General features: G+C 48.0%; 1 protein-coding gene across 6 annotated transcripts in view; it reads right to left on the bottom strand.

Moving 5' to 3' along the window:
• LOC140210964 (plexin-A1-like) overlaps nt 1-7696 on the bottom strand; it is a 464700-nt gene extending 457004 nt beyond the window's left edge. For 4 of the 6 annotated variants that reach the window (XM_072280256.1, XM_072280262.1, XM_072280263.1 and 1 more), the window contains exon 1: nt 7605-7696. The gene's annotated coding sequence lies outside the window, so the exon portion shown is untranslated. The other 2 variants (XM_072280258.1, XM_072280257.1) reach the window with 2 other exon arrangements.
• Nucleotides 7697-24319: the final 16623 nt, after the last annotated feature.

Here is a 24319-nt window from a genome sequence, read left to right as displayed (position 1 = left end):
AGAATGTCAGACACCAGCAGTTCTACCAAACATGAAGAGAAGTGGAACGTGGAGCTCTATCACATATCACCCACAATCTATGTCATAGGAGCAGAATTAAGCCATTCAGCCCATTGAGTCTGCTGTGCTATTCCATCTTCACTGGTTTATTATCTCTCTCAGCTAAATTCTTCTGCCTTCTCCCCATAACCTTTGCCTCCCTAATTAAGCAGGGCGGCACAGTAGCGTAGCGGTCAGCACAACGCTTTACAGTACAGGTGACCTGAGTTCAATTCCCACCACTGCCTGTAAGGAGTTTGCACGTTCTCCCCGCATGGGTTTCCCCCCCACATTCCAAACACGTACCGGTCGGGAGGTTAATTAGTAAATTGTCCCGTTAGGCTAGGGTTCAATCGGGGGTTGCTGGGCAGTGTGGTTCGAAAGGCCGGAAGGGCCCGTTCCACACTGTCTCTCAATTAACATGGATATACAGGTGGGAAGAGTACACACTCGCACACTCACACGCTTGTGTCCTATAGGCCCTCACAGTCTGGTGCGCTTGCATATCACATCTCTCCCAACCCCTCCCCCCCCACACACACACAGAACCCACTGAAAAAATGGGTGTGCGTACACATACACTACACACAAACCCCTCATTCCAATCACATTCCTCTCACACACACTACATGCAGACAGACTGGAGGGTACACGCCTCCACCCTTTCACACTCCAGTTGTGTCACCAGACATCCCACCTCTCCCGGAAGCTCCAGGAGTCTCCCGTATATTGATAGCGGCTCCCTGATGCCCGCAAATTATATACAATATCCCGGAAATCAATTTTTTTAAAAAGAGTGAGCGAGAGAGTGAGAGAGCAAGAGAGCACGTGAGAGTGAGAGCGGGTGAGAGATGAGAGAGTGCGCGCGAGAGCAACCACGAGAGCCGCATGCGCGTGTGCGAGAGAGAGAGAGAGAGAGAGAGAGAAGCACAGCAGAGTTTTCCAAAAAAAAAGAAAATATAAAACGTACGTCACCCCAGACTACACTAAAGTGTACCCCTGCCTAATAGGGGGTCAAAATAATGACAGTGTTGCTCGCTGCACTGTTTGCAACAGTGACTTTTCTATTGCCCATGGTGGGTTAAGACTGTAAAAGACATGATGAGGTGAGTTTAACAGGTGTCATTCGTTCATTAGCATAGCTAACGTTATTTAAACTAGCTGACTGGCTGCTAAGGAGCTACTCTATTGCAGACATCCCACCTCTCCCGGGAGTTCCGGGAATCTCTCGCAAATTGATGGTGCTACCTCCCTGAAATGAGTTTTTGCAGGGTGGGATGTCTGTGTCACACATACACACGTGTGCGTGGACCCCGCCCTATTACTCAAGCACACAGAACTCACTGCGAAATGGGGTGTGTATACACACTCTACGCAGACTGACGGATGCCCAGCTCCACCCCTTCACACCTTGGGAACTCCCCGCCCCAGGGCCACACATTAAACACAATTTTATTAACAAGGTGGTCTTTGCATGACCAGTTCACGGACTGTACACGCACAACAGCAGCAGCCCAGATGGATACACGGGTTAGACACGCAGACTAACCCAAGTATTCTCCGTGTGAGGTTCTTAACTCACCCTTTTAATCTCCCCCAGCTCCTCTGGAAATATTTGGCCCCGAAGTCAACAAAACGTGCCGGTTTTGCCAAGGCAAAAACTGTCAGCAGATGAGAAACTGAAGGCGAAGGAAGTTATAAAAACGCCCTAAAATTATTTTGTTCCTTCGACCTGCAGTTTGAGGGGAGCGTGTCTGAAAAGGATTGCTGGATATCTGCCTGGCAGACTCCGAAGTCATCTCTTCACCTCCCAACCGGCCGCTCTATCCTGCACCAGAAGCTCCCTCCCCATTTGTTTCGCCCTCCGCGCCACCACTTAGAAATATATCGTCTCCCGCATATCATCCCCAGCCGGCGAAACATCCCAGCTGCCCGGTATGATCTCATGTCTCCCAACCCAAAACCCTAGTTAGTTTCAGTTTGGAGAAGCAGCCTAATTAGATTGCAACCACGAGCTGCGACTGTTCAGCTTTGTACACACCCAGCTCAACAGCGAAAAAAAGTCAGCAGATTTTCCACGGACTCTTTAAGACTTCCCCCATCTCACCGCCAATTTTCTCATAAACAGTGACTCAAAACTGCTAATCATAACCAGCCTGTCAACAATCCAGAAGAACAAAACTATTAATTACGCGCGGTACTTTGTGGGGAGTTGTGGTGAATTGTTTTAGATAGAAGTTGGGAAACTGAAATCTGAGCGCTTGACAAAAATGATCCCAGTTCGATCTCATGGTTTTGTGGTTGTCAGACGTCAAACTGGAATAACGGATCGATTGTTCGAGTTGTTCTGTTGGGCATTCACCATCCTTCCCTTCGGAAATAAAAACACACAACTAACATCCCCAAAACTTTACTGCGTTAGGAGAGAGACGGGATGGGGGGGGGGGGAGAGACGGGATACGAGGGGGGAAGAGAGAGAGAGTGGGGACGGAATGCGAGAGAGAGAGAGAGAGAGACGGGATGAGCGAGAGAGAGAGACGGGATGCGAGAGAGAGAGACGGACGGGATGAGAGAGAGAGACGGACGGGATGAGAGAGAGAGAGAGACGGACGGGATGAGAGAGAGAGAGAGACGGGATGAGAGAGAGAGAGAGAGAGACGGGATGAGAGAGAGAGAGAGAGAGAGACGGGATGAGGAGAGAGAGAGAGAGAGAGAGACGGGATGAGAGAGAGAGAGAGAGAGACAGATGAGCGAGAGAGAGAGACGGGATGAGCGAGAGAGAGAGAGAGAGAGAGAGACGGGATGCGAGAGAGACAGACGGGATGAGAGAGAGGGACGGGATGCGAGAGAGAGAGAGACGGGATGAGAGAGAGAGAGAGAGACGGGATGAGAGAGAGAGAGAGAGACGGGATGAGAGAGAGAGAGAGAGACGGGATGAGAGAGAGAGAGAGAGACGGGATGAGAGAGAGAGAGAGAGACGGGATGAGAGAGAGAGAGAGACGGGATGAGAGAGAGAGAGAGACAGAGACGGGATGAGAGAGAGACAGACGGGATGAGAGAGAGAGAGACAGAGACGGGATGAGAGAGAGAGAGACGGGATGAGAGAGAGGGACGGGATGCGAGAGAGGGACGGGATGCGAGAGAGAGAGAGACGGGATGCGAGAGAGAGAGAGGACGGGATGAGAGAGAGAGAGAGAGAGAGACGGGATGAGAGAGAGAGAGAGAGAGAGAGAGAGAGACGGGATGAGAGAGAGAGAGAGAGAGAGAGAGAGAGAGACGGGATGAGAGAGAGAGAGAGAGAGAGACGGGATGAGAGAGAGAGAGAGACGGGATGAGAGAGAGAGAGAGACGGGATGCGAGAGAGACAGACGGGATGAGAGAGAGGGACGGGATGCGAGAGAGAGAGAGACGGGATGAGAGAGAGAGAGAGAGACGGGATGAGAGAGAGAGAGAGAGACGGGATGAGAGAGAGAGAGAGAGACGGGATGAGAGAGAGAGAGAGACGGGATGAGAGAGAGAGAGAGAGACGGATGAGAGAGAGAGAGAGACAGAGACGGGATGAGAGAGAGACAGACGGGATGAGAGAGAGAGAGACAGAGACGGGATGAGAGAGAGAGAGACGGGATGAGAGAGAGGGACGGGATGCGAGAGAGGGACGGGATGCGAGAGAGAGAGAGACGGGATGCGAGAGAGAGAGAGACGGGATGAGAGAGAGAGAGAGAGAGAGACGGGATGAGAGAGAGAGAGAGAGAGAGAGAGAGAGAGACGGGATGAGAGAGAGAGAGAGAGAGAGAGAGAGAGACGGGATGAGAGAGAGAGAGAGAGAGAGACGGGATGAGAGAGAGAGAGAGACGGGATGAGAGAGAGAGAGAGAGAGACGGGATGAGAGAGAGAGAGAGACGGGATGAGAGAGAGAGAGAGAGAGAGAGACGGGATGAGAGAGAGAGAGAGAGAGACGGGATGAGAGAGAGAGAGAGAGAGACGGGATGAGAGAGAGAGAGAGAGAGAGAGAGAGACGGGATGAGAGAGAGAGAGAGAGACGGGATGAGAGAGAGAGAGAGAGAGAGAGAGAGAACGGGATGAGGAGGGAGAGAGACGGGATGAGGGAGAGAGACGGGATGAGGGAGAGAGACGGGATGAGGGAGAGACAGACGGGATGAGGGAGAGACAGACGGGATGAGAGAGAGACAGACGGATGAGAGAGAGACAGACGGGATGAGAGAGAGAAAGACGGGATGAGAGAGAGAAAGACGGGATGAGAGAGAGAAAGACGGGATGAGAGAGAGAAAGACGGGATGAGAAGGGAGACGAGATGAAACAGAAAAGGGGAGACGGGATGAGAGAGAGGCGGGATGGGGGGAGAGACGGATTGAAAGAGAGACAGGATGCGAGAGAGAGAGGGCGTGTGGGAGAGGAAGAGAAGGAGGCGGGAAGCGAGAAAAGAAGAGGGAGAGACCGGATGCGCGAGGGAGAGGGAGAGGGATGGGACGTGAGAGAGAAGGAGAGACGGGATGCGAGAGAAGGGGTGGGAGGGACAGGATGAGGGAGAGGGAGAGACAGGTTGAAAGAGAGAGAGAGAGGGTGTGGGAGAGGGAGAGAAGGTGGCGGGATGCGCGAGACCGGACGCGAGAGAGGGAGGGGGCGACGGAATGCGAGAGAGGGGGGATGAAATAGGATGCGAGAATGAGAGAGGGATGGGACGGGGAAGGATGAGGGGGGGAAGGATGAGGGGGGGAAGGATGAGGGGGGGAAGGATGAGGGGGGAAGGATGAGGGGGGGGAAGGATGTGGGGGGGAAGGATGAGGGGGGGAAGGATGAGGGGGGGGAAGGATGAGGGGGGGGAAGGATGAGGGGGGAGAAGGATGAGGGGGGAGAAGGATGAGGGGGGAGAAGGATGAGGGGGGAGAAGGATGAGGGGGGAGAGAGAAGGATGAGGGGGGAGAAGGATGAGGGGGGAGAAGGATGAGGGGGGAGAAGGATGAGGGGGGGAGAAGGATATGGGGGGAAGGATGGGGGGAAGGATGGGGGGGAAGGATGGGGGGGAAGGATGGGGGGGAAGGATGGGGTTGGATGGGAAGGGGTTGGATGGGAAGGGGTTGGATGGGAAGGGGTTGGTTGAGGGAGGAGTTGGATTTGGTGGATGAGGGGAGGGTTGGATGGATGGGAGGGTCGATGAATAGGGGAGGGATAGATGTGGGAGGGGTTGGATGAGGGGGAGGGGTTGGATGAGGGGGAGGGGTTGGATGAGGGGGATGGGGAGGGAGGGAGGGGTAGACGAGGGGGGGTTGGACGGGTGGGTGGATGGGGGTGGAATGGACAAGGGAGGGGTGGATGGGGGGTTGGATGGGGTGGATGGATGAGGGAGGGGTGGACGAGGGGGTTGGACGGGGGGTGGATGGATCGAGGGAGGGAAGGATGGACAAGGGAAGGGTGGACGGGGGTTGGATGGGGTGGGTGGATGAGGAGGGTAGATGAGGGGTGGATGAGGGAGGGAGGGGTGGGATGAGGTGAGGGAGGGGTGGATGAGGGAGGGAGGGGTGGATGAGGGAGGGAGGGAGGGGTGGATGAGGGAGGGAGGGAGGGGTGGATGAGGGAGGGAGGGAGGGGTGGATGAGGGAGGGAGGGAGGGGTGGATGAGGGAGGGAGGGAGGGAGGGGTGGATGAGGGAGGGAGGGAGGGGTGGACGGGGGGGTTGAATGGGGTGGATGGATGAGGGAGGGTTGGATGAGGGAGGGTTGGACGAGGGGGTTGGATGGATGAGGGGGGGTTGGATGGATGAGGGAGGGATGGCAGACAGAGGTGAGATGGAAGAATGAAAGGTACAGAGGGACGGGTCGGAGCAGAGATGGACAGGGAGGAATAGGCAGAAAGAGGGGAGACGAGAGAAAAGTGGGAGACAGAGGCAGGGGAGACAGGTACTGTCTGAAGAAGAAACGCCCCACTGTCAGGGAATGTCAGTACTGAAGTGATCAGAGACCCAATGCCCCTCCAATTTTCCCCGAAGGAATCTCAGCGCCTAAGATCTAAACCAGGCGAAACCCCCAAACACGCCTGCAGTCAATGTCCCCAACATCCGAAATGAAATCATCTCCCGGGAGCCCAGCCGGATTCGCGCCGCTCTCAGCGCTTCGTCCTGCGGAACCCATGCCAGGGAGACACCATTGCCTTCGCCACGGCACCCTGAAATCCCAGGCACTGCCACAGCACCACGGAGGGTAAAAAAAAATCACTACTGAAGATAAATTCTTATTTCGCATTTTCTTGACCACTCTCCCCCCCCCCAAACACTGGGTAAGAATTTCGGTTCTCCACAAGGCGAGACCAGTTTTATCACTACTATTTGGAATAAATTTGCGACACACTTATCGATCAATTTTATACACCGATCAGTGAGGCAGAAGACTCCTTCACCACAGAAACACACAAACCAGAACACCGATTTTCAAAAAAAAAGCAAACATGCGTATTAACAGCGGGCAGTAGTTATTTAAATAAAGTGTTCGTGGTTTACCATGTATTAAATGTAACCTTCGCTGACTTCCCGGACTGATCCAATCTAACACCCTCACAACTCGCAATCCTTAATATTAAAATCCTTTCGCCTCTATAGGATGTTCGGGATTTTTATTTAATTACAGTTGCCTCGCTTTTCTCAGGAGTAGCTTGTATTTTAAACGGGTCGATTTCACCCCCGCCGTCCACGGTATTTTCCCTCTCTCTCTCTCTCTCTCCATTCTAAATCGTCCCTCAGACTACTTACTTGGGAGCAGCCTCCAAGTAAATTCCTCCTCAAGCCTCGAAGAGGTGGGGGATTTAGTCCCGGCTCTCAATGCTGGTAATGCTTGTCCTAAAACACAAAAAAAATCGCAGGAAATCTATCAGAAAGTCTACACTGGAAGCTAGCTTATGCCTATTGTGTAAACACACTCCCTCTCTGGAATTTCACATCCCTCATAATACGAACGCGGTTACAAGAAAATTAACACTGATTTAAACAAAATCCTTCGCAAACACGACAGAGATTATCTCCCTCTCACACACACACACACTGATCATTACTGTCCCAGCTTCGAAGAAACAGCGAAATGCAAAACAAAAACCCTCTCGATTCGCGAACAGCGGCTTTCCAAAAAGTCCTTTCAGCAAAATTCCTTTCCTGTTCTTGGGCTAAAACTACAGCAACACACAGGGGCAGCGAGAGAGAGAGAGGGGAAGGGCTGAGCCATACATTTAAAACACGCCAACAATCTTCTCTGATTGTTGCAACTTGCAACAACCTTCACTCACTTAAAAAAAACTAAAAAGAGATTTACACCAACGGGCTGATTTTGAACCTTCTTCCAATCCACTTACCAGCGGCGAACACGCTGCTCACACGGAATCCTTGGCCGGCTCAGAAATGTTCCCTGGTCGCATTTAAAAAAAAACTGTTCTAACAAAGAAATCACATGGAAACAACCAGCGCGACTTGCTTGCTTGCTACTTGGCTGTATCAGAATGCAGGAAACCTTGTATCTCTGGTTGTAACGTGTACAGTTCTGTGCAAAAGGGCCCGAAATACTCACTGTGTGAATGAGTGAACGTCCTTGCCATAATTAGCTCGCAACACTGCGCTGAAGCCGCTGTTGCTCGATCCACTCCAACTGAATGGAATGTAACTCCAGGCGTCCAATGGGAAGCGAAGCCTCGCTCTCGCAGCCCGTCACCCTGCGATCCTGGCGCTAGGGGGAGCATGTGCTCACCCGGGGCGCTCCGCATTGCAATACAGCGCACACGGCGGCCTTAAAGGGGCAACGCACCCGGCTATCTTAAACGGGCAATGCACTAACCCTGAAAGGAGCAGTATGGTCACTCTAACCTGGTTAGTCATAGTCATAGTCATACTTTATTGATCCCAGGGGGAAATTGGTTTTCCTTACAGTTGCACCATAAATAATTAATAGTAATAGAACCATAAGTAGTTAAATAGTAATGTGTAAATTATGCCAGTAAATTATGAAATAAATCCAGGACCAGTCTATTGGCTCAGGGTGTCTGACCCTCCAAGGGAGGAGTTGTAAAGTTTGATGGCCACAGGCAGGAATGACTTCCTATGACGCTCTGTGTTGCATCTCGGAGGAATGAGTCTCTGGCTGAATGTACTCCTGTGCCCACCCAGTACATTATGTAGTGGATGGGAGACATTGTCCAAGATGGCATGCAACTTAGACAGCTTCCTCTTTTCAGACACCACCATGAGAGAGTCCAATTCCATCCCCACAACATCACTGGCCTTACAAATATGTTTGTTGATTCTGTTGGTGTCTGCTACCCTCAGCCTGCTGCCTCAGCACACAACAGCAAACATGATAGCACTGGCCACCACAGACTCGTAGAACATCCTCAGCATCGTCCGGCAGATGTTAAAGGACCTCAGTCTCCTCAGGAAATAGAGACGGTTAAGGAGGCAAAGCGCCCAAGAGGAATTTTTTCGTTAACCGTTGCCTTAAAGGGGCAATGCACTCTCCCTCGCCCAGTTACCTTGGGGCAATGCGCTCCCTTTAACCCATTTAGAGGCAATGCACCCTCTCAAACCTTTCTTAAAAGGGCAATGCACTTACTCTAACCCAATTGCTTTAAAAGGTCATGCATCCTCTCGTCCATTTGCGAGGGATACACATATTGCTCATTCTTTACACACTATAGCCTAGTTAACAACATAGAAAGGAAATACACTCATTTTGTTCCAATTGCTCCAATTCCACTCCCCGTAGCTGTTGTTTTGAAGAAGCGACAAGCTCCCTCTAATCCTATCTTAATGGAGACAACATTTTCACGCTGCATCAGGTCTTAAAGTGGCAATGAACACTCTAGCCCTGTTGCCCTTTTAAGGGGATAACGTAGTATATATTTGTCCTACAGGAGCATGATGCTATAGGAATCAATGGATATGGAAAGGGGCAGAATATACTACTGAGGTAAACACACACAAAATGCAGGAGGAACTCAGCAGGCTAGGGGCATCTATGGAAAGAGATTTGGGGCGAGACCTTTCATCACAAACCTGTTGTTCATGATTGAGCTACTGAGGTAAGTCATCTTTTTGAATTGAAGATCAATATTGATGAGCCACTTGGCTTACTCCTGTTCCTAGTCCTTCTGTTCCATTAAGAGATAATGGACTTTGTCCCAGGTGCCAAAGGAGCTATACATACAATCCCCCTTCCCTCTTCTTCCCATCCCCCTTGCACTTCCCTTTTTCCCCTCTCCTTCTTCCCTTTTCTTCCCCTTTCCCTTCTTCATTTCCTCAGTGGCCTCTTACCTTTTCTCCTCACCTGCCCTTCACCTCCCATGTTGCCCCTCCTCCTTCCCTTTCTCCCACTGGCCCACTCTCTTCTCCTGTCAGACTCCTTCTTCTCCAGCCCTTTAACTTTTCCATCTATCATCTCCCAGCTTCTTACTCCATTCTCCACCCCACCCCCTGCTTCACCCAACACCTCCGAGCTTGTCCTCCCCCTCTTTCCCACTTTCTTCTTCCGGCTTCTTCCCCCTTCCTTTCTAGTCCTGATGAAGGATCTCGGCCCAAAACATCGACTGTTTATTCCTTTCCGTAGATGTTCCCTGACCTACTTAATTCCTCCAGCACTTTGTATGTGTTACAATGCACGCATTCTGATCTGGTTATAATGCATGGATTACCCGTATCCAACAGATACAAGGATTGCACAGATACCCCTGCATTGACTGGCTGGAAGGACAAATATGTTCACTCCATGGCCCTACTCCTCTGCCACTGTCTTAAAGGAGCAGTACACCCATTTTGTGATCTTAAGCTGACAATGTACTCACTCTGCCCCAGATGTTCTGCACAATCTCTATTACTCTCAGCCAGCCTAAAAAAGGCAATACACGTGCAGCAGCAAAGGATTGGAGGCAGCTGCAGAAAGTAGCTAATTCAGTCAGCTCCACCTTGAGCTCTAGCGTTCCCAGCATCGAGAACATCTTCAAAAAGTGATGCCTCAAAAAAATGGCGGCATCCATTGTTCAGGACCTCCCTCATCCAGGACATGCCCTCTTCCGAGTGCAACCATCGGGGAGGGGGTACTGGAGCCTGAAGACAAACACTCAACATTTTAAGACCAGCTTCTGCCACCATCAGATTTCTGAACGGACAATAAACCAATGTACACTACCTCTCTATTTTTTTCTTTGTTTTTGCTCTCTTTTTGCACCACTTATTTGTTATTTTTAAAAATATATTTGTTACTGTAATTTATGGTTTTGTTCACTATCATGTATTGCAGTGTACTCCCGCCACTAAACAACAAATTTCATGACATATGCCGGTAATATCAAACCTGATTCTAATTCTGATTCACCCTCTGCCTTAGATTCTTACGCATTATTTATATAGTACATCCCAGATATCTTAAAAGGGCAATGTGATGATATATGTGTACTTTGATAACAAATTTAGCTTGAGCTACATCCAAAGCGACACTCACACAAAATGCTGAGGGAACTCTATGCATAAACAGTCAACATTTCTGGGTGAGACTCTTCATCTGCACTGGAAAGGAAAGTGACAGAAGCCAGATTAAGAACCCACCCACCTTCCTCCTCAGCTAGCTTCACCTGTCACCTGCCTGCTTGTACTCTTTCCCTCTCCCACCTTCTTATTAAATGTCAGCTGTTCATTCCTTTCCCTGGATGCTGCCTGACCTGCTGGGCTACTCCAGTATTTTGTGTGTCGCTTTGAACAATACCTAGTTATTTTAAGGAGAACGTATTTTCTGCCCCATCAGTGTTGAAGGGGCAAAATCATTGGTATATAATCCAGCTGTTTTAAAGTGCATTGCATATATTCATTTCTTCCCCGGCTGCTCTCAGCCAACATTACACCCCATGTCCAGCACACAACTGCCTTAAGGCAGCAACGCTCCCCTGCAGCACACACAAAATGTACGCCATAGATTGGGAGATTGTTTCGCCGAGCACCTATGCTCCGTCTGCCAGAAGAAGCAGGACCTTTCAGTGCCCACCCATTTTAATTCCACTTCCCATTCCCATATGTCAATCCATGGCCTCCTCTACTGTCGTGATGAGGCCACACTAGGGTTGGAGGAACAACACCTCATCGTCCGTCTGGGTAGCCTCCAACCTGACGGCATGAACATCGATTCCTCAAACTTCCGTTAATGTCCCACGCCCACTTCACCATTCCCCGTCCCTTTTTCCCTCTCTCACCTTATCTCCTTGCCTGCCCATCGCCTCCCTCTGGTGCTCCTACCCCTTTTCTTTCTTCCATAACCTACTGTCCTCTCCTATCAGATCCCCCCTTCTCCTGCCCTGTATCTCTTACACCAATTACCTTCCCAGCCCTTTACTTCATCCCTAACCCCTCCAGGTTTCACCCATCACCTTGTGTTTCTCCCTCCCCTCCCCACCTTTTAAATCGACTCCTCAGCTTTTTTTTTCTCCAGTCCTGTGACGGATCTTGTCGACTGTACTTTTCTCCATAGATGCTGCCTGGCCTGCTGAGTTCCTCCAGAATTCTGTGTATGTTTGTGTATGTTGCTTGGATTTCCAGTATCTGCAGATTTTCTCTTGTTTATGTTCCCCTGTAGCTAGTTTTCGTAAAGGGACAGGGCAGTGCACTTATTTCCTGTCCCAGCCATCTGAAAAGGGCAAAGAAAAGACAATCTTCTCCCTCCAAATACCCAGCAGTTGTAAAGGGATCTCTCTCTCGCTCACACTCATTCACTCAGACTCTCCTCTCTCCCTCTCCTTCCCTCCCTCCTCCCCCTTCTCTCTCTTTCTTTCTTGCTGCAGCCGATCTATGTCCAGTTTCTACAGTGCAGAGGAGACCACATTGTGTGTGCAGAACACAGGACACTAGACTAGGCAAGGGGACCTGTTACCCCACCATGGAGATGCTCATTGTGTCTGTCAACCGCTCTGAGTGCGCAAGTGGGACTCATGTGAGTATCAACGGTTTGAAACAACACGCTCAAAATGCTCGAGTATCTCATCGAGTCACCTTTGTGTGCGTTGCTCAAGATTTCCAACATCTCTGATACACCAATGGTTTTAGCAGTGATCTCCTCCAGTAACAAGTTTGTCTTCAAAAGTTTGTCTTGGTGAGGACCGTGGTCAGCCAGGACAAGATGGGCCAAAGGGCCTGTTTCTGTCCTGTATTGTTGTGGTTGAGTTCCATCAAGTCATTGTCAACTCATGGCAACCCTATGGATAGTGTAGTTGTCCATAGGGTTTTCATGGCAAGAGATGGAAGTAGATTGCTCGGCCTTTCTTCCGGGGGGGTACTGCTGCTGCCCAAGCTGGGACCTGGCCGGATTCGAACTCAGGACCATCCAGTGCTGATGTCACTTCACCACCAGCTGACCCCTGTCCCGTACTACTCGGCGTCAAAGGTATATATGGGGGAGGGGTGCTGTTCAGGGGTTGCATCATGGCTTTGTGTGGAAAATCCAATGCCCCAGAATGGAAAAGCCTGCATAAAAGGGCGGAAACAGCCCAGTGGATCACAGGCAGAACCTTCCCCACCGGCGAGCACCTCTACAAAGAGCGCTCCCACAAGAAAGCAACATCCATCATTAAGGACCCCGCAATCCAAGCCATGCTCCCTTCTCACTACTGCCATTGGGAAGGAGGTACGGGATCTTAGATCCCACACCACCAGGTTCAGGAACAGCTTTGCCCTTCAACCATCGGGCTCCTGAACCAGTGTGGATAACTCCACTCACCTCAACTCTGAATGGATCCTGGAACCTATGGGCTCCAGGAATCTACAACTCATGATCTCAGTTTTAGTTATGTACGTATGCGTTTACTTATTATTATTACTATTATTCGTTTCTTATTTTGTATTTTCAGAGTTTGTCTTCTTTTATACATTGGCTGTTTGTCGGTCTTTGAGTGTAGTTTTTCATTGACGTTGACTTTGAAGGCCTGAATGAAAATGAATCTCAGGGTGGTGTATGGTGATATAAGTATTTGATAACAAATTTACTTTGAAATTTAATGTCCGAGGGCAGAGTGGAGTTTACTGAGTTAGGGAAGCGAGCTCACGGATGGACAGGAAAACACGGATAACATTTTAAACCCGAGGTGCTGCCTTGTTTGGCTGGCGGAGCAGGTCAATGGGCACGATGTACGCTTGACAAACTGGGCTCAAAGAGACCGCCAACACTTACTGCCAAATGAGGAAGGAAGGGACATGGTTGTCATTCAAACTCCAAGTTCAACTTCTCTCCCCCCGCAGGGTGCCAAGAGCTCGTTGGCCTATGTCGCTCCGACACATCTTAAGGGTCCTCAGCAAAATGGGTTGAGACCGCTTAATTTCATAACTGGGTGCAAATCTTCACATAAGTTCCACTGAAAGTTGCCAGGGAGGAAAAGAGCACTGAATGCACTGCTGTGTTAGCTAGGGATCTGCACCCTCCGAAACACACAGTGGATGAGCCCAACACCTGCAAATCTGGTAAGGTGGATAAAAATCGTAAGGGTCATATGGGAGTGAATTCACACCACATTTTCTCCAGCGTCAGGAAATACAAGAACTAGAAGGCATAGGGTCAAAGTGACACAAAATGCTGGAGGAACTCAGCAGGTCAGGCAGCATCCATGAAGAGTCTCACCCTGAAATATTGACTGGTTACTCTTCTCCATAGATTCTGCCTGTCCGGCTGAGTTCTTCCAGCATTTTGTGTGTGTTGCTTTGGATTTCCAGCATCTCTTGTCTTTTTTGCTTCAACATGAGAGGGGACAGATTTAATAAGAACCTGAGGGGCAACTTTTCCATCCAGAGGGTGGTCTGTATATGGTATGAGCTGCCAGATGAAGTGTTTGAGGCTGGTATATATCATCACCATTATGTACTGTGTCGTTATGATGTATGCAATCATGGACATGGTTATATGACGTGGTGATAATGTGCCGTGTCATGTGACTATTCATGACGTGCCATGTTGCATGATGTGGGTGATCATGGTCTTTCCATGACCATAATTATTCTTGGCAATTTTTTCTACAGAAGTGACTTGCCATCGCCTTCTTCTGGGCAGTGTCTTTACAAGATGGGTGACCCCAGCCATTATCAATACTCTTCAGATATTGTCTGCCTGGTGTCAGTGGTCACATAACCAGGACTTGTGATATGCACCAGCTGCTCATACAACCATCCACCACCTGGTCCCATGGCCTTACGTGACCCTGACCAGGGGCTAAGCAGGTGCTGCACCTTGCCCAAGGGTGACCACGGGCTTGAAGAGGGAATGAGTGACTTAAACCTCCTTTGGCAGATACGTATCTCTAACCCGCCACCTAATTTGAACACATCTAAAAGGCTCTTGGACAGGTATATGGATAAGAAAGATTTGGAGAGATATGGCCCAATGCAGACAAAGTACCAAATTAGATGGGATTTTTTTTATCAGTATAGACTGGGTGGGCTGATCTGAGTCATGCTTATTATCACTAACGTAGGTCACGGAATTTGGTTTTTATGCTGTAGTGCATTACAATGACTGTAAGTTACAATAAGAAATATATTTTTAAAAATAGTGCAAAAAGTGAGGAAAATAATAAGGTAGTGTAGGTTTCATGGACTGTTCAGAAATCTGCTGGTAGAGGGGAAGAAGCTGCTCTTAAAATGTTGAGTGTGGGTCTTCAAGTTCCTGTACGTCCTCCCTGATGATAGTAACGAGAAGAGGCCAAGTCCAGGGTGGTGGGGGTCCTTACTGATGGATGCAGCCTTATTGAGGCATCGCCTTTTGAAGATGTCCGTGATGGTAGGGATGCTAGTGTCCAGGACGGGGCTGGCTGAGTTTTCAGCACTTTGTAGTTTTATTCTGATCTTGTGCAGCAGCCCCTCCATACTAGACGATGATGAAAGCAGTTAGAAAGCTCTCAAAGATATACAGTATCTGTGGAAATGTACTTTCCCCTCACCTCTTTATTCTGGCCCTCTGCCCCTCTATCTCTCAATCCAGATGAAGGGCCTTAACCTGAAATGTTATCTGTCCATTTGCCTCCACTGATGCTGCCTGGCTTGCTGAGTTCCTCCGGGAGCAGGTTATTGGTAAAATTTCCAACACCCGTGGTCTCTTACTCGATGTCTCATTGTGACCATTGTAGGGACGCTGTGAAATAGTGCATCTAATTTATTAATACCATTTGGGGAAAGCAATCAGAGGTCTATACCATTTGGACTGATATGGTGACTTCAGGCCGAACGAGACACGGCTGAAGATGGACAACAGAAATTATAGAATGATACGCCTACAGACCCTTTAAGCTTTAACATTTTTAGAATTTATTTAAAATTTAATATCTTACATCCAACCCACAGCGTGAGGGAGTAAAAATCTTTGTGTTATGACTCCATTGCAATGTACATGTGAATTTAAAAGTCCAATGGCTTGTAAAGAGAAGCTGACCCGTAGCCTGTTGGTCCTGGCTTCAATGTTGCGGTAGCGTTTGCCAGACGGAAGCAGCTGGAACGGTTTCTGGTTGGGGTGACTGGTGTCCCCTACAATCTTCCAGGCCTTCTTTCTGCACCTGCCCACAGCCTCAGCCTCAGTGCAGCAAGGAGCAAAGTAGATGTCACAGAGCAATGAGCAGAACCGGCCTGAACCTCGGCTCTGGTCCCGACACCCGGCAACACATTTCACACGCCCAGCACTCTCTGAGTAAAAACTTTACCTCCAATGTGACCACTATACTTCACTCCAGTCACCTTAAAATTATGCCCCATCGTATTAGCCATTTCTGCCCTGGGAAAATGTCTCTGGCTATCCACTCTTTTGATGCTTCTTATCATCTTGTACTCCTCTATCAAGTCACCTCTCGTTCTCCTTCACACCCCAGCTTGTTCAACCAGTCTTCATTGGACATGCTCTCTAATCCAGGCAGCATCCTGGGAAATCTCCTTTGCAGCCCCTCTAAAGCTTCCACATCCTCCCTTATAATGAGATGACCGGAACAGAACCATAATATTCCAAGATGCTAGCGTGGAAAGTTCACAGTCTCTGAATGCATAAATACAGCATGCAGCTGAAAGTCTCCCTCCCAGCTCAGTACGTCTGAGGTGTAATCATCATTTCCCAGGCAGCAGACACCAGCTAACACTGGTGCAACGAGGCTCCACCGACAATCATTCAATGATTGGCCATATAGGCTGGTCTGGCACTGAAGACACTATAATTAAATACAAGAATAGAATTCCTTTATTAAATACAGCCTTCTTTTTATTCGAGCATCATAACCTGTGCAGTCTACTGAGACACAGCTGAAACATTAGAGTGCCGGAGAGATTAATTAAAAGAGATTTCAAACAGGGGCGCTGCGTAAATTTGTGGAAGAGTGGGATACCTCGATTGAAGACCCTCTGAGCAGTAGGTCCACCCCCTCCAGGGTATTGTCAGGTACAAAAATGAGAAAGTCTTCAGATACTGGAAATCCAGTTAAAAACACACACACACACACACACACACACACACACAAAATGCTGGGGGAACTCAGCAGGTCAGGCAGCGTCTATGGTTGACGTTTTGGGCCAAGACCCTTCATCAGGATTAGAAGGGAAGGGAGAAAATGCCAGAATAAAAAGATGGGGGGGAGCGGGAAGAAGGCTGGCTGGAAGGTGACAGGTGAAGCCAGGTGGATGGGAAAGGTCTGGGGCTGGAGAAGAAAGAATCTGTTAGGAGAGGAGAGCGGACAAAAAGGGGGAGGGGACCCAGGGTACAGCAAAGAAACAGGCCCTTTGGCCCATCTAGTCCATGCTAAAAGCATTTAAACTGCCTACTCCCATCAACCTGCACCGGGACCACAGCCCTCCATACCCCCCTACCATCCATGTAACCATCCAAGCTTTGCTTAAGCATTACGATCGAGCTTGCATGCACCTCTTGAGCTGACACGCTTATGACCCTGTGAGTGAAGAAGTTTCCCCTCATGCTCCCCTTCAACTTTTCACCTTTCACCCTTAATCCATGACCTCTGGTTGTAGTCCCACCCAACCTCAGTGGAAAAATAGGCAGGTGAGAAAAAGTGAAAGGTCAGAGGGGGAAGTAGAAGGGGGAGGGGTGGAATTTGTTCACCAGAAGGAGAAATCATTATACATGCTGTCAGGTCTGAGGGTACCCAGACAGAATATCTAGCACATGCTGGCCCTCCTCTTGAAACGACACCCTTCCTGAACAAAGGGATTGTAAATGGGATGCAGAGGTTGAAAGATCTACTTTCATTGTATATCTAATCCAGATAGGTTCATCACCATCAAAGTATCTCCATGTTACTGTACGGCTTAGAAGGAGGTTGCTCGGCCCATTGTGTTGAGGTTGGCTCAAAGTGCAGCCATGAAAGGCAGTTTCAGTCTCAGGCAGAGCAGTTGCCATGTCAAGTCGCAATCTGCCTGCGTCATGGGTTGGCACGGCAACTGCTCTGCGCACGACCATAAGAAACCCGAGAGAGTTGCGGACACAGCTCAGTGCAACGCAGACTCCAGACCCCCAACTCCGTGGACTCTGCCTATACTTCTCATTACCTCAGTAAAAAGCGGCCAACATAATCAAAGACTTCACCCGCCCTGGACATTCCCTCTTCTCCCCTGTAATGGTGACTGAACGGCAGACTCCCCATGTGGAGGCAGAAACAAGAGGCTGTACATAGGAATTCCAAATGAGCGGCACTGTGAGACAAATCATTCTCCACACAGAAGGACTCCGCTTCAGCACCAACTGAGAGTCCGCTTTAAATAATCATTGAGTGCGGAAAACCCGTGCCAGTCACAATTAGCTAGATTAAACAGAAAACTCTAGAGCTTAAAGACTCTAGTGAAAACAACAATTAGTAAACACAAAGCAACACAAAATGCTGGAGGACCTCAGCAGGTCAGGCATCGTCTATGGAAAAGAATGAATAATCAACATTTTGGGCCAAGACCCTTCTTCAGGTCTGATTAGTAGTATTAGGACAGGATTAGTAAATACAGTTGCTCAAGAAAGCTAGAAGCCTGCTGCTCGATGGCACAGCACAGAGGCCCTCCTGGAGGGCTCATGGCATCCCCTCTCCCATTGGGTGGAAGATTCAGAAGCCTGGGAGCAGGTACCACCAGGCTCAAGGGCAGCTTCTACATCACCTTTAAAAGACTATTGAATACTTCACTAGTATGATAAGATGGGCTCTTGACCTCACAATCTACCTCCTTATGACCTTGCACCTTACTGTTTGGCTGCACTCTAAACGTAACTCTCTATTCTGTTGTTGTTTGTGTCTTGTACTACCTCAAGGCATTGTTGTTGTCATTCTTTTCCACACCTCATGGCACATCGGGCAGCAACCTTGCTGTTTCGTTATCATTTGACTTGGTTTTAGCTCAACGTAGTATGGGCGGAAAGCATGCAAGGGGCCCGCCGGATTCGAACCCGGGACCATTTGCCTCCAAGTCCAGTGTGGATGCCACTATACCACCAGCCGCCATAACCTCAATGCATTGATGTGATGAATTGATCTGTATGGATGGCACGCGGAACAGAGTTTCACTGTACCTCAGTACACGTGACAGTGATAGACCAGCTACCAATAAACAGGCAATTAAGTGTGGGAGAGGATTGCGGCGAAGAAATTGGCAACACAGAAAGATTATGGTAAGTGTCAAGGAGTCAATTACATTGCTGTCTTGATGGTATCATTGCTCTGATGTGGAGGTTGTAGGTTCAACTAGCTGATAGGGTGATTAAAAATGTGTGTGGTGTGTTGGCCTTAATTAGTCAGGAGATTGAGTTCAAGAACCCCAAGGTAGTGTTGCAGCTCTATAAAGTCCTGGTTAGACCACACCTGGAATATTGTGTTCGGTTCTGGTCACCTCTTTATAGGAATTGTAGTATGTTTAATATTTCAGTAATATTGTAAGCTTATTGTTTGATTAAACATTCTTTGTTTGTTCACATAATTCATTATGGATTATTTGTAAGAAGTACCTGGGCCACTTCAACTCTGTTTCCCATTCCCATTCAGATATGTCCATACATGGCCTCCTCTACTGCCATGATGAGGCTAAACTCAGGTTGGAGGAGCAACACCTCATATACCGTCTAGGTAGTCTCCAGCCCCTTGGTACGAACATAGAATTCTCCAACTTCCGGTAATTCCCTCCCCCTCCCTTCCTCTATCCCTATTTCACACTACCCCCCTCCCCCAACTGCCTACCACCTCCCTCATGGTTCCGCCTCCTTCTACTACCCATTGCGTTTTCCCCTATTCCTTCTTCACCTTTCCTGCCTATCACCTCCCTGCCTCCCCTCTCCCACCCCTTTATCTTTCCCCTTACTGGTTTTTCACCTGGAACCTACCAGCTTTCTCCTTCCCACCCTCCCCCCACCTTCTTTATAGGGCCTCTGCCCCTTCCCCCTACAGTCCTGACGAAGGGTTCCAGCCCGAAACGTCCACCGATCTTTTCCACGGATGCTGCCCGACCTACTGAATTCCTCCAGCATGTTGTGAGTGTTGCTTTGACCCCAGCATCTGCAGATTGTTTTGTGTTTACCTGAATGGTATGTGTCATTTCACCACCAAGTTGTATGTGAGCACCTCTCCAAAGAGAAACTAAGTGGACTAGTTCATCCCAGCTCCTGTCTTTTCCTCTTGATTAGTTTCTGAGTTACAAAATACAACAGGAAGGATGTGGAAGCCTTGGAGAGGGTGCAGGGGAGGTTTACCAGGATGCTGCCTGGGTTATTGAGCGTGTCTTGTGAGGATAGGTTGAGTGAGTTAGGGCTTTTCTTTCGGAGCGAAGGAGAATGAGAGATGATTTGATAGAGGTGTACAAGATGATAAGAGGTTGTCACGTTAACAACTGTCTGTGCAGAAGCAGTTCTTTGTCCTTGGAGCACTGTCAGACATATTGAAAGTAAGGAAAACTTTGGGCACAGTTGTCTAATTCTTCTGTATGTTTTGAAACATTCTTGATTCTTTTACCTGTGTGTGGGAGTCCACCACATCACAACATTTAACCAGCTCTGCGGAACGAAATTCTCTGCTGAGGTTTTGCTGTTGTCATGAAACATATACCGTCCTTCATCGAAAAATAAACGTCATAGCTTCTTTGGCATTTATCTGTTCAGTTCTATATAACCCTGGCTAGACCACGCTCGGAGAATTGTGTTCAGTTCTGGTTGTGGATGTGGAAACTTTAGAGAGGGTGCAGGGGAGAGAGTGGGTGCCTGATTAGAGAGCATTTCTTTGAGGAAAGGTTGAGCAAGCTGGGGCCTTTCTCTTTTGAGTGAAGGAGGATGAGAGTGATGACCTTCATCAACCATGTGACTGAGATCAGGAGCCGTGAGGTAATGTTACAGCTGTATCAGACCTTAGTCAGACCCTACTTGGAATATTGTGTTCAGTTCTGGTCACCTCACTACAGGAAGGATGTGGATACTATAGAGAGAGTGCAGAGGAGATTTACAAGGATGTTGCCTGGATTGGGAGCATGCCTTATGAGAATAGGTTGAGTGAACTTGCCCTTTTCTCCTTGGAGCGATGGAGGATGGGAGTTGACCTGATAGAGGTATATAAAATGGTGAGAGGCATAGATCATGTGGATAGACAGAGGCTTTTCCCTAGGAATGAAATGACTAACACAAGGAAGCATAGTTTTAAGGTGCTTGGAAGTAGGTACAAGGGGGATGTCAGAGTTAAGTTTTTCACACAGAGAGTGGTGGGTGCGTGGAGTGAACTGCCAGCAGCAGTGGTAGAGGCGGATACAATAGGATCTTTTAAGAGACTCTTAGATACGTACATGGAGCTTAGAAAAACAGAGGGCTATGTAGTAGGGTAACTGTAGACAGTTTCTAGAGTAGGTTACACGGTCGGCACAACATTGTGGGCCGAAGGGCCTGTAATGTGCTGCAGATTTCTATGTTCTATGAGAGATGACTTGATAGAGGTGTACTAAATGATAAGAGGGAAAAATCAAGTGGATAGCCAGAGACTTTTTCTCAAATGACTATACGAGAGGGCATAAATTTAAGGTGATTGGAGGAATATATAGGGGAGATGTCAGAGGTAGTTTTTTTAACACAAAGAGTGGTGGGTGGGTGGAGCACCTTGTCAGGGTGGTGGTAGAGGCAGATACATTAGGAACATTTTAAGAAACTCTTAGATAAGCACGTGGATGTTAGGAAAATGGAGGGCTGTGTTGGAAGGAAGGGTTAGATTAATCTTAGAGTAGGTTAAAAGGTCAGCACTGTTATGTTTTGTAACTTCAAAACATTAAATTAATTCAAATGAAGACGAGAGTCTGAAAATATGGGTGTAGTTCGTGTTTACTTTACGCAAGGTGAGCACATATCACATTACCGTGATGGCGTATGCAATTAATGTACTTTTACTTATAACTCGTAATTAGTGATTTAAATAAATAAATATGCTTAATCAAACAATATATATATATATACAAGATTACTCAAATATTATTGAAATGTTAAATGCACACCATGGGCCAAAAGGCCTGTACTGTGCTGTTCTGCAGTCTGTTCTATCGGTCCTCCTCTGGGAGTCCTGCACTGTGGTCAGATCACCTCGTCAGGGAAATTGGGAGTGCTGCTAAGTGTTAACCTCGCAAAGGGCACTGACGGGGTTGGATGCAGCAAACAGAGTCACTGCCTTAAAGTGCCAGAGACCCCGGTTCCGTCGTGACCTCCGGTACTGCCTGTGTGGGTATTGCATGCACTCCTGTAACTGCGGGGGTTTCCTCTGGGTGCTCCAGTCTTACACGGTTCCTCTAGGACTTGCAGGCTGCTGAGTTAATTGGCAGTGGTAACCTGCCCCTAGTGATGGGGCGAGCTGTGGTATCCGAGAGGGAGCTCATGGGACCATGGGGAGAAAAACTGTAGTATTAACGTGAATGGGTCACATTGCTTGATGCTGTCTAAGTTGCATGCCATCTTGGTCAATGTCTCCCATCCACTACATAATGTACTGGTTGGGCACAGGAGTACATTCAGCCAGAGACTCATTCCACCGAGATGCAACACAGAGCGTCATAGGAAGTCATTCCTGCCTGTGGCCATCAAACTTTACAACTCCTCCCTTAGAGGGTCAGACACCCTGAGCCAATAGGCTGGTCCTGGACTTATTTCATAATTTACTGGTATAATTTACATTTTACTATTTAACTACTTATGGTTCTATTACTATTTGTTATTTATGGTACAACTGTAATGAAAACCAATTTCCCCCGGGATCAATAAAGTATGACTATGACTATGACTATGACTATGATATGAAGAGCGTTTGATGGCTCTGGGCCTGTATTCACTAGCATTCAGAGGAATGAAGAGTGACCTCATTGAAAACTATCAGATGGTGAAAGGCATGATAGAGTGGATGTGGAGAGGATGATTCCTTTGGTGGGAGAGTCAAAAATCTGAGGACACAGCCTGAGAAGAGAGAGCCGACCCTTTAGAGCAGAGATGAAGAGGAATTTCTTTAGCCAGAGGATGGTGAATCTGTGGAATTCTTTGCCAAGAGCAGCTGTGGAGGGCAAGTCTTTATGTATATTTAACGCAGAGGTTGTTAGATTCTTGATTGGTCAGGGCATGAAAGGATACAGGAGACTGGGGCTGAGAGGAAACTTGGATCAGCCATGATGAAATTCTGCTTCTATGTCTTATGGGTCAGCATAGGCCTTGTGGGCCGAAGGGTCTGTTTTCCTGCTCTGTCTCTGTATGACTCACAGTTAGGGTTCAGACAAAGGAAGAGATGGGGATAAAACATAGAACAATACTGTACATCACAATAATCATGGTGCTGTGCCAAATTTTTAACCTACTGCAAGACTAATCAAAAGTTCAAAGTACATTTATTATCAAAGTATGTATACTTTATACAACTTTGGGATTCAACTCCTTGCAGGCAACCACAGAACAAAGAAACCCTCTAGAACCCATTGAAAACAAAAAAAAGACCCAGTGTGCAGAGAGAGAGAGAGAAAACAAAACATGCAAACAACATTCAGGACTGGTTCGCAAGGGCAGGTATCACTGCAGCCGATCCAGGCCACAGACTCCGTCCAGCACAAAGTCGAGCAAACTCCATGGAGCAGGGAGCCAAGCCGGCCCATCTCCCACTTCCGATCCCGACACCCCATTGTAGACCTCCATTTTTCTATCATTCATGCGCCTATCCAATAATCTCTTAAATGTCCCCAATGTATCTGTCTTGACCGTCATACCTGGTAGGTATTCCATGAACCCAGCACTCTGTGTAAAAAAAACTTACCTCTGATATCACCCCCCCCCCCATGATTCCCTCCAATAGCCTTAAAATTATGCCCCCACCATTAGCCATTTCTGCCCCGGGATAAAGTTTCTGGCTCTCCACTCGATGTATACTTGTATCATCTTGTACACTTCTCTCAAGTCACCTCTCATCCTCCTTCACTTCCATGAGAATCACCCTCGCTCACTCAACCTATCCCCATAAGACATGGTTTCTGGTCCAGGCAGCAACCTGGTAAATCTCCTCTGCACCCTCTCTAAAGCTTCCATAGCCTTCCAATAATGACCAAAACTGAACACATACTCCATGTGTGGTCTAATCAGGGTTTACAGGGCTGCAACATTACCTCTATGTTGTTTATTTTTTTATGAAGGACAGTATAGGTTTCATGAAAACAGCAAAACTTCAGAGCATTTTATTCCACAGGGCTGGTTAAATTTTGTGATGTGGCGAACTCCCACACACAGATAAAGGAATCAAGAATGTTTCAAAACATACAGAGGAGTTAGACAACTGTGCCCAAAGTCTTCCTTACTTTCAATGTGTCTGACAGTGCTCCAAGGGCGAAGGGCTGCTTCTGCACAGTCAGTGCTGTTACCATGACAGCGGTGGCCATTTTTGTATACTGGGCCTCTGGTCTCACAAGCAGCAATAACAAAAATAATAACTTTTACTGATAAAGCGAGACACACAAGAGACTGCAGGGGCTGGAACTTGAGTCAGACAGTATTTATGGAGGTAAATAGACAGTTATCATTTTAAGCCAAGATCCTTCACTTCATCTGTCTTGCTGAGTTCCTCCAGCGCCTTTATGTGTGGCCTTAACAAAGAAACTTTAACATCACAGAACTGTTTGTATGTGCTTCCTAGAATGTCTGTAGAACAAGGGTTGATTCTGAGCATTAAAGTGAGATTTTATATTTGGTGAGCAATGTCCTAAGTCTTTGGATTGAGGGAAATTTGGGTGCATTGATTTATAACTGACCTGACTTCAGATGGCAAA

The sequence above is a fragment of the Mobula birostris genome, chromosome 16 (genome assembly GCF_030028105.1).
Source record: "Mobula birostris isolate sMobBir1 chromosome 16, sMobBir1.hap1, whole genome shotgun sequence".
NCBI lineage: Eukaryota > Metazoa > Chordata > Chondrichthyes > Myliobatiformes > Myliobatidae > Mobula > Mobula birostris.
This window is presented reverse-complemented; position numbering and strand designations above follow the sequence as displayed.